We start from the raw sequence: 11,174 nt of genomic DNA on the forward strand, positions 1-11,174 counted from the left end.
CCATTCCTCATCTGCCAACAGCAATGCGTACGCCGATTTTTCCGCTCTTAAGAAGGTTTTCAGTTCTTCCCTCAGTTCGTACACACGCGACAAATTTTACCACGGGACCTCCGTATGAAGCAATAAAGTCTTATGGTCTGCCCCCATCTCCTCACATAAGATAGTAAATAGTCGGCTTTTCAAAGGCCTTGTTTTTATAAAGTTGACAATACGCACTGCACCATCCGACACATTCGACAGCTCCTTTGGTAACGTCTTGGCAACAAGTGCCTCGCGATGCAAAAAACAGTGCATGACTGCGACGTTCTGATTTTTTTCTTTGACTCTACTAACGAATCCCTTGGTAGTCCCAGTCATGGATGGTGCTCCGTCGGTACACACACTCACGCAGTTTTCCCATTTTAGTCCTCCTTGTTCAATGTAATCGGATGTCACCCGAAATATTTCCTCTCCTGTTGTTTTTGATGGCAACTCTTTGCAAAAAAAATTCTCTCTGATGATTTCACCACCCACAAAGTGCACGTTTGCTAATAGCTGAGCATTCCCACTTATGTCTGTTGATTCATCAATCAACCAGGTAGCTAGCTTCGAGAGCTTTTTCAGACACTGTGGTACTCTTTCTCATCAAAGAAGCCTGTTTCCTTGTTAGGAACCATTGCATGGTTAGATAGTTTTTCTCCACAGACTAAGCATAAGGGTAGTGCTGCCGAGCGATCCCCGGTGAAAGTGAATCCATATGACAGATAACTGTCGCTGTATTGTCTCGAGCTCATCGTTTTTGCTTTCTATCCTGTGTCTCCACTGCTTAGAGGGCCCAGGTTCCGATTCAGGGTCGTTAGATTTTCTTTTCAAGAATTTATCCATGTTTTCCCGGTGGTTTTAGTAGCGTGGTCGTAATTATGTGTGGAATTCGCACATGGGAAAATCGCGGGCTACGAGGTCACGTATGCGTACAGTCTCCTGGATGAGGTCACATATATGTACTGTCTCCTGGATGAGGTCACGTATACGTGGTCAAATACGCGATGAGGTCACAGTTGGTTTACTTTTAATTGTAAAACATTGCTGTACATCTATATTTTATTTATTATTATAAAAAATTGGCCATTTTCCACGGTACACCGGACAACTTGTCACGGCACAGCGGTTGGGAAACAATGTGATAGACAGCCATATGAGCAGAACCAAAGTCCGTTTACTGAAGTCGAGCCACTAGGCGGCCATGTCCGGTGTTGCCCAATTGTGCTTCTTTTGAACTTGTTAGACCGAAGAAAAATGCATTGGGCGGGTGGACAAAATTTGGGCGGCTTATGAAATTAAAAACCCGCCCAAGCTTGCCATTTCCTTGCTTTTATTTAGTCAAGTTATTTCAAAACGTTTGAAAATAACGTGTGAGTGCCGTAATAAACACATTATTCCTTAACACAGCCCTTATTGGTTCAGTTTAACCAATCAGGTCTGGGTCTGGGATATGGAGACCTGTCAATCAATCTACCGTTGAGATGTGATGACTCATGAGTGACAGGGTTTTGGCCCGATAAAGGACCAGATTTTGTATATTGAAGCGATCGCAATGCCAAAGTGGTCCAAATATATGTTGCACGGTAGGGAGAGGAACTCAAATCTCACAACGTGGATTACACATGTGGACTTTGTAAATATAACTATAACTGAATTCAGAGTACAGTTGAATGATTCAATAAAATCAAACTGAATATGGGATTATTCATCATCAGCACACCTTTAAACTATACAGACTGTAAATTACTCTGGCATACTCGTCCTTGACAGCTGCTGGACTTGCTATATTTTGCATTATATGTTCTGCAATATACATGTAAACTTTAAGAAAGACATAGGCTAAATTACTGTAGTTCTGTCAGATGTTAAGGCCACTCTCAAAAGTAAGCGCATTATTGTTGCTGCTGTTCTGTTTTGTTCTGTCGTATTAGTATGTATCAATGAAATGCACATTTTTGGCTGCTGTGGTGTGTGTAACTAATCTATTCAGATTCTGAATAGGTGGATTTATCTACATCATCCATCTATCTTAATCCATCCATGTATCCATTTAGACTAGGGCTGTCAAATAACGTGTTAACGCAAATTCATTTTAACGGCACTAATTGTATTAACGCACGATTAACTTTGGCTAATTGTATTAGCGCGCATTTTCAGTTTGAAACTTGGCCTTGCCTGTAGTTTGAGAAAGGGGGATGCAGTCATAGACAGTAAACGATGCAGCAGCAAACAGAAATGGAGAAAGAAAAAGGTATTCTGAATGGAAAATTAATATATAAAATGATGTCTGGTGGTTCTGTCAACAAGACTAAAGTTATCTGCATTTATTGTCGATGTGAATTAAGTTATAACTGCAGCATGTCGAGTTTAAAATATCACTTGATGGCGAAGCACACAACTGATGCAGAGAGCTCTCCTCCTCCTCGCCAAAGGCAGACCACACTAGATTGTTTTCAGTGGAGACGGATGGACAACTCCACAAGCAACAGACTCACCACATCTATCGCTAAATGGGTGGCTACAGCATGTAGGCTAGTTAATGTAGTGGAGGACGAGGGTCTACTTGAAATTATTCGCAACGCATCTAACGATTACACATATGAACTACCTTCGAGAGCCACTGTTACAAGCAAGATTCACGACTCTTACGAAGAGAAGAAATCTGATATAGTCGAGGAGGCATTAAGACAGACAAACATGGTTGCGCTCACTGGAGATTACTGGACTTCCCTCAGTAACCATAGCTACCTGGGGGTCACGGCTCATTATTTTGACACACACTGGAAACTACGGTCGTAAGCTTTGACCGTCATGAAGACAGACGAGAGGCACTATGCTAATGTTTACGCTCAGCACTTTCTGCAGGTAGCGAGACAGTGGAATATTGAACTCAAAATTAGCACACTGACCACCAACAGTGCACGCAACATGATTGCAGCGGTCAGGCAGCTTCCGTTCGAGCATATGCCTTTCATTGCACACAGCCTCCACCAAGCTATCACAGTTTCACTCCAGAACAGCCCGTTTGACAGCGCCTTGGCAAAATGCAGGAAGGTAGTGGGCCATTTCAAGCATAGCCCAGCAAACGCAGCCGAGCTCAAACAGCAGCAGGTTGCACATCATCAAAAGAAAGAGTCACTCACACAAGAGGTGTCAACCAGATGGAACAGCACCCTGGAAATGATAAAGCGTATTCAAAGACATCAAGAACCATTGAGAGATGCACTGGCCCTACATGCAAGCAACATCAACATGCCAACAGCAGCTGAACTGGAAAAACTGAAGAGGTTGGAGACTGTGCTGGAACACTGCAGGTAATTCTCATGTATTATGTTTGTTTCTCAATCAAAGTAAGGGTGTGTGTGTGTGTGTGTGCATGTTTGTATATCCTGGTGGGGAACTAAACCTGAACGCACACCAACACATGGGGACTCGTGTCACCGTGGGGACCAAAATTGAGGTCCCCATGGGCAAAAAAGCTTATAAATTGTGCAGAACAATATTTTTAAAACATCTAAAAATGCAAAAAAGTGTTCTATGATCTTTAGGTTAAGGGGTAGGGGATAGAATATACAGTTTGTACAGTATAAAAAACATTACGCCTATGGACTGTCCCCACGGAGATAGTAAACCAGACATGTGTGTGTGCGTGCATGCGTTGTTTTTCACAGTGTTAACCAATCATGTTTAGTCTGACATCACCTTCTATCAATCAGGTTTCACATGATATCACCTTTTTATTAGTCCATCCTCTTTCTGAGTCGCCACCATTATATCTTAATCAGGTATCTTAATCTACCTGCCACAGTTATATGTTAGGCTTACTCCATTAGGATTTAATCGTGGCAAAACCCTTTTGAAGTTCTTAAAAGAAAAGTGTATACGTTTCCTTTTAGCAGGCAGATGTATATCATGTTGTCATTTACTAGAACCTTTCTTGCTTAATGTAGTTTTTATTACAACGAGCTCATGATTAAATCCATACTGTGCAACCCAAAAAGATTACTGTTCAAACAAGTTAATACTGAACACAAGTTAATACTGACTTTGTGCAATAAGTTCGTGACTTTGTGCAATAAATTATAGTAATGCACAGACTACTGTCTACTTTTGTGTTGCAAAACATATACTTGAACTATGCTTGAACCAACTAATGTCTGCAAAGTGTATGTTTATGTGTAATGTTAAGCAGAGGCCTAATGGTGCTGCTTGGTGCTCAACCCATGAGGCCCATAGCCTTTGTCCCATGAGAATAATTCATGGTTTAAGTCTCTAATGAATGCTTAGGCTCTCTCTTCCTGCTAGGTCAGTGTGACTGTGAAAGGGACTTCTTATCATCATGTTCAAAAACATCTTCTGTTAGCACACACTCTACCTGTTAGATTTAATTTCCGCATAAATGAATACAAGCCCACGAAAATGAATTGTGAGGTTTTTAAGCTCACTGAATACATTGCTGGCTATATGTGGAGGAGGGATTCCTTCTAAGCTGAACATTCTTTGTCTGACATGCGATGTTTCCTTGACCTTATTTGGTCATTATGTGAAACCCTGGACATATGAGAACTTCCAGATGTCTTCTGGTGCCATAAAGACGTCTAAAATAAATGAGTTTAAAAGCTTGATGCCTCTTTGTGTCGGTCTCTCGACGTTGTGTCGAGCCGACAGATGGGGTTCGTCCCTGAGAACCAATCGCTTCCGACTTCTTAGAAAAGGCCAATGAAATTGGCGAATGAAATTTGCATGCCGGACTCCGCCCCCGGATATCCGGGTATAAAAGGGAGACGGCGTGCCTCATTCATTCACCTTTTGTTCTTTGGAGCCTTCGCTCATGATCAACAGACTTCGCTACAAGATAGTAACTACAAGACTGCCGGTTCTACGACGTGATGCAGCGGACTGTCCCTTCCTGCGGCGACTTCCCCTGAGCATGTCGGCGGTTCCAGAAGTGTTCGAGTTTTTTCTCTAAAAGAGCTAATTTCTCCAGCGTGGCATGTCCCGCTGTTCTCGTGGGTGCAACACACTCATCGAGGAGGGGGACAGACACGACGTCTGCTTCCAGTACGCTGGGGCAGATGTTGTGGATACGTCCTGCCCGCACTGCGGGCGGTTGACGATTCAGACGTTGCGTCACAGGTGGCTGTGTTCCCACGGGACTCAGCCACCACCTCGTCTGCTTCCCGTTCCGTGACGGCAGGACTACGGCCCTGCCACCCGCTACGGCGAGCAGCGAGGGTGATAGGAGGATTACTGTGAGCGCTAATCTGTCAGCCACTGGCTCGCGGACCGTTCGCACCTCGTCTCGCTCGTCTGACCATTCCCCATGAGACGGTCCCACCGTCTTGTTCCTCAACCACGTGTGGGAAACGGTACGTGATGATGAGATGTCTGTTGCAGCATCGGAGGGTGACTTACTGGCATCAGACTCCGACGATTCCTTAAAGCTCCCTCCCTCGGGGGGTCGAGCTCAGGAAGAAGCGGACGTCGAAATGTCAGCCATGCTTTCCCGGGCCGCCGGCATTGGGTTGCGGTGCACCGCACTCCCAATGCTCGCGACTGGATACACGGTACCTCGGGCTTGAGAGCGGCTCCAAGCCGCACTCGCCCCCAGTGCCGTGTTTCCCCCGGAAGTGCATGAGGAACTTAGTACGACCTGGAATGCCCCCTTCGACGCGTACAAGTCAACTAGTTCCATCGCCCTTTCTTCCCTCGGTGGTGGGGCAGCTAGAGGATACGTCGATGTCCCCCCGGGGCTCGACCTAGACTCCCGTCCAAAGCATGTAGGTTTTTCGGCATCCAAGATGTCTAGAGCTTACTCTGCTGTGGGCCAAGCTGTCCCCTCTCTCCACGCTATGGCCATCCTGCAGGTCCATCAGGCCAAGGTGTTGAGAGAGCTCCACGAGGGTAAGACCGACCCAGCGCTCATGCAGGAACTCCGCGCTGTCACCGACCTCGCTCTACGGGTGACCAACGTGAACGCGCAGGCCCTGAGTCGGGCGATGTCCACACTTGTGGTCCAGGAGAGACACCTCTGGCTGAACCTTGCACAGATGGGTAATGCGAGAAAGTCTTTCTCGACGCACCCATCTCGCAAGGGGGGGCTGTTGGTGATACTTTCGAGCCGCGCTCGACAGTAAAGAAGCAGACAGAGGATATCAAGCATATCCTCCCTCGCCACGATTTCGGCCGCCCTTTGGCCGTCGAGATCCCGTGCACAATCTGCTTCCCAGCAGCCCCCACGCAGGCGACCCCCCGGAAGAAGACATCGAAGAGGAGACCACCACCCCTCTCAGCAGCCGCGGCGGAAGCCAAAGCGGCCCTCATGGGAAGACCCCAGGGAAATCGAGAATACCTTTGGGCCCGACCCCAGCCATTCCATCGCTGGTTGGTTGACCCGGGACGGTTCCTGCCCCGTCCCAACAGCCCACTTCTAAGAAGTTTTCTCTCTCTCTCTGGGTGTTTATCACAGCCGCTTTCACCCTCTACACGGTGGTGTTCGGCAACTCGACGTTGCGTCATGGCGAGACCCAATGTCGAGTATAAACAGCGGCCTAAGCACTCTCAATCGACGGTGCATTGTGCTACATAATCGTCTAGGTATTATCACAGCCGCTCTCACCCTCTACACGACGGTGTTCGGCAACTCAACGTTCAGGCGAGACCCAATGTTGAGGATAATTATCAGCCTAAGCACTCTCAATCGATGGTGCGTTCCGGGGGCCCCCCCACGGCGAGGGATCCACACTGCCGGCCATCGAACCACCCCCCGGGAGGTCGATGAAGCAGAACGTACCCCTAGCCTCCTTGTATCGGTCCCTGGGAGCCTGACAAGGCTTCCCAAACCGTCACGGTGACTACGGGATACGATCCGTCTCAGCTACGCGGTCACTCCCCAGACGCCCGCCCAAGTTTCGGGGCATCCTCTCAAACCTCAGTCAGAGGCAAGGATGCTCCTCGACGGTGGTGATACCCCTCGGGTTCATGCACATGAGACTGGCTACAGAGTCGAGTTCCCTGGAGAGCGTGGCACACCGGCAGCAGGCGGATGGTGATTACGCCTCTCTGCCGACGCACCCTAACCCCTTGGTCTTCAATGACCTTTCTACAGATGGGGGTCCCTCTCGGGCAGGTCGAGGCGCGTCGTGGTGACGACAGACGCCTCCCTGCAGGGTTGGGGTGCAGTGTGCAACGGGCACGCAGTGTCAGGGTAATGGACGGGCCCCCACCTGCGCAGGCATATCAACTGCCTAGAGTTGTTGGATGTGCTACCCGCACTGAAGGGGCTACAACCTCTCGTGCAGGACAAGCACATGCTGGTCCGGTCGAACAGCACAGCTGCCATAGCGTATTAAACCGCCAGGGTGGCGTTCGCTCACGGCAGCTAACACGACTCGCCCGACGCCTCCTCCTCCTGTGGAGTCCGCAGGTGAGCAGTTCCATGCGAGCCACACATATCCCAGGCGACCTGAACCAGACAGCCGATGCGCTCTCTCGTCAGTTGACGCCTCGCGGAGAGTGGCGACTCCACCACGCAGTCCAGCTCATTGGGTACAGTTCGGGCGGGTTCAGGTAGACCCCTTCGCCTCCCTGGACACCACCCATTGCCCGCTAAGGTACTCCCCGCCCGAGGCCCCCCTCGGCACGGATGCTCTAGCGCACAGCTGGCCGTGGGACAAGCGGAAGTACGCCTTCCCCCAGTGAGCCTCATTGCACAGACCCTGTGCAAGGTCAGGGAAGAGGAGCATCAAGTGTATTAGTTGCGCCATACTGGCCCAACCGGACTTGGTTCTCAGAGCTAATGCTCTTGACGACAGCTCTCCCCTGGCCGATTCCCCTGACGAAGGACCTGCTTTCCCAGGGGAAGGGCACGTTATGGCATCCCAGGCCAGACCTCTGGAACCTCCATGTCTGGCCCCTGGATGGAACGAGGAGATCCTGAGTGGCCTACCCCCTGCAGCGGTTAAGGCCACTACTCAGGCTAGGGCCCTGGCCACTAGGCGACTATACGCCTTTAACTGGTGCCTCTTCTCATCCTGGTGCTCTTCTCGATGAGAAGACCCACGGAGTTATTTGATCGGGTACGTGTTTTCCTTCCAGAGACGCGAGAGAAATCTCTCCCCTTCCACACTGAACGTGTATGGAGCCGCTATTGCCGCTCATCACGACTCAGTTGCTGGTAATCACTAGGACAGCACAACCTGTTCATTTGGTTCCTAAGGGGCTCCGTACCCTCTTGCGACCTTGATGCGGTCCTGGAGCCCCGCGGAGATGCCGCTCTTTCTCACCTCACGATGAAGACGGCTCTCCGGATGGCGCTCAAGAGGGTAGCGGACCTACAAGCATTCTCCGTGTCCACAGATTGCCTAGATCTCGGGCCCGGTGATTCTCACGCTATCCTGAGACCCCGGCCCGGCTACGTGCCCAAAGTTCCCACCACTCCCCCGAGACACCAGGTGGTGAACTTACAGGCGCTCCCCACCGGGGAGGAAGACCCAACCCCATCCGTGTTGTGTCCAGTACGCGCATTGCGCCTCTGCTTGGACCGCACGCAGAGCCACAGGAGCTCTGAGCAGCTCTTTGTCTGTTTTGGAGATCAGCAGGGAGGGCTGTCTCAAACAGAGATTGGCGCACTGGATCATGGACGCCGTCACTACGGCGTACCTGTCCTAAGATCGCCTGCGCCCACTGGGTTAGAGCTCTCTCCACACAGAGTACAGCCTCCTCGTGGGCACTGGCTCGAGGCGCTGCAGACATCTGCAGAGCTGCGGGTTGGGCTACACCCATCACCTTCGCGAGGTCCTACAGCCTCCGCGTAAAACCGGTATCAGCTCGAGTCTTGCAGTCATCAGGCAAGACTGGCGGCCGGTAGGGTGTACGCCTATGACAGTCCCTCTCCCTTTCTCCTAAGGGGTCAGCGTACTAAACTAGCCTCCCTTCTTCCCCCACTAGGTGAAGAACAGGCACTCTATCCATCACTAAGCAAGCACCTCCTGCGGGCGGGCTGGGCAGAGCAGCCCTGCCCCTTAGGCCGGGTACCAACTGAGTTATCCACAACATAGCTCTAACCTGACCTAGTGCTACCGGACGTTGTAACCCCCCAGCAGGGCGGTTCCGTCTTATGTATCCTCATGATTGGTTCCCACCTTGGTAACCCATGACCTTCCCTAGGTGGACCTCCACCTCGCGGTTAACTCCTTCAGTCTGCACATTCTTCCCATGACTTCTCCCCCATTGGTGAGACCATGTTGGTATCTCCACTAAACTCCTCCCTGTGGTAGGAAGTGGTCTCTGTAGCGCATCCCCCACTTGAGGAGGTAGCGCTTACCCAGTGGCCTTACGGTACCGGGCGGCTTCTCGTGTTAGAGAAACAAGGCCACCGCCTGTGAGGCCGAAGGCAGGGGCCTTCCCACCTTTCAAGAAAGCTCTGGGACCCCCTACCTACCCACTGGTAGGTTACAATTTCGCGGTAGCGCTCACGGCTGACACTCCCAGGCCAGTCACCGTCGTTTCGCTAGAGATTGTGACAAGGCACAGTGTTGTGGCGTTTTCCATAGGAACCCCATCTGTCGGTTCACAACGTCGAGAGACCAACAGAAAGGGAACGTCTTGGTTACGGATGTAACCTCACGTCCCTGATGGATTGGAACAAGACGTTGTGTCCTTCTTGGACCAAAGAGGAGGTTTATGGATGTAGTGAAGGAGGACATGAAGGTAGTCGGTCTGAGAGAAGAGGATGCAGGGGATAGGGCTAGATGGAGGCAGATGATTCGCTGTGGCGACCCCTGAAGGGAACAGCCGAAAGGAAAAGAAGACTTCACCCAAAACTTCTGTCATCATTTACTCACCTTCCAGTTGTTCCAAATCTGTATAAATTCATTTGTTCTGATGAACACAGAGAAAGATATTTGGAAGAATGCTTATTAAAGGGGGGGCTTCTGTCACGACTCTGCTTTATCTTGTCATGGATTTCTTGGTCTTGTGGCAGAGTCGTGGCAAAGCCTTATGTTTAGTGTGAGAAGCCATGGGGTGTTTACCTTTTTGACATTCCATGTGCTTTCTCGTGTCTTGTCATTGGCCCCGCCCCTCTCGTTTCTTGTATTGCTTCCCTGCCGTGTCTAACGTTTGTGTTCCCTACTTAATGCCCTCTTGTTTCATTGTCCTGTGCTCGGTCATTGTATGTGGATGGATGTTCCTGTACCCTGTGCTTGTTTGTGTGTTGGTATTGCTCCAGAGTGTGTGCTTCGTGTTTTACCTCGTCATGGATACCCTTGTCTCGCCTTGCCTACCCTTTCCTTACTTGTTTGTTTAAGATGTTGTGTCGCAGTTTGTTTTGTTATTTTCTAGTTTTGCCCCATCGAGGGAAGTCTTTTGTTTGAATTCTTGTTTTGTTATCGTGTCCGTTTTTTCCCCATTGTGGGTTTTTTGGTTTCATGTTATCGTGTTTATTGATTAATAAAAGTATTTGTTACCCCTGCATTCCCGCTGCCTGCACTTGGGTTCGGTACTGGCTCGGTCATTCTGTCACGAGCGTGAGGAGAACCCAAGTGCAGGCAGCATGGAGGAGTCTAACGAAGCGTTCAGGAGCCGCCATGCTCACGTCCTGTTCGGGTTCCGCCAGAGGGACCCCCGTGAAGGACTTTGTCATGGACTTCCTGTCCACCGCGCACTGCTCGGGGTTCACCGAGGCAGAATTGAAGGTAATCTTGAACAGCTGCCTCGATGAACCCTTCGAGCCAGCGGAGATGTGCCTGTTGAGACCCCTGGGCTTCGTGGACCAGGTCCAATTCGCGATGAATCGTGAGGAGTCCAGGGGAATGTCCATGGCGGAGCCTCTCACGGGGCTGGCGACCATCCAGGAGGATAGCCCCTTACAGGTCGGGGTTTTGGGTGTCACCACGCCATCCTCCTCTCCCCCGGCAGCTCCTCCTCCGCCCATCAGCATCCGTGGCCGGCATAGACGAAGGGAGTCGTGGGACCCCATCGCTTCTCTCCAGCCGGCCACACGTCCTGTGGGCCAGGCCAAGAAAAAGAAGCCGAGGAGGGGGATGTTGAGCGCTGCCCAGTCGGCGTCCCAGCCGGTGCAGCCGGCGTCCAGTCTGGTGCAGCCGGGATCCATTCCAGTGTCCAGTCCGATGTCAAGCCCGGTGCAGCTG

The sequence above is a fragment of the Triplophysa rosa genome, linkage group LG11 (genome assembly GCF_024868665.1).
Source record: "Triplophysa rosa linkage group LG11, Trosa_1v2, whole genome shotgun sequence".
Classification (NCBI taxonomy): Eukaryota; Metazoa; Chordata; class Actinopteri; order Cypriniformes; family Nemacheilidae; genus Triplophysa; species Triplophysa rosa.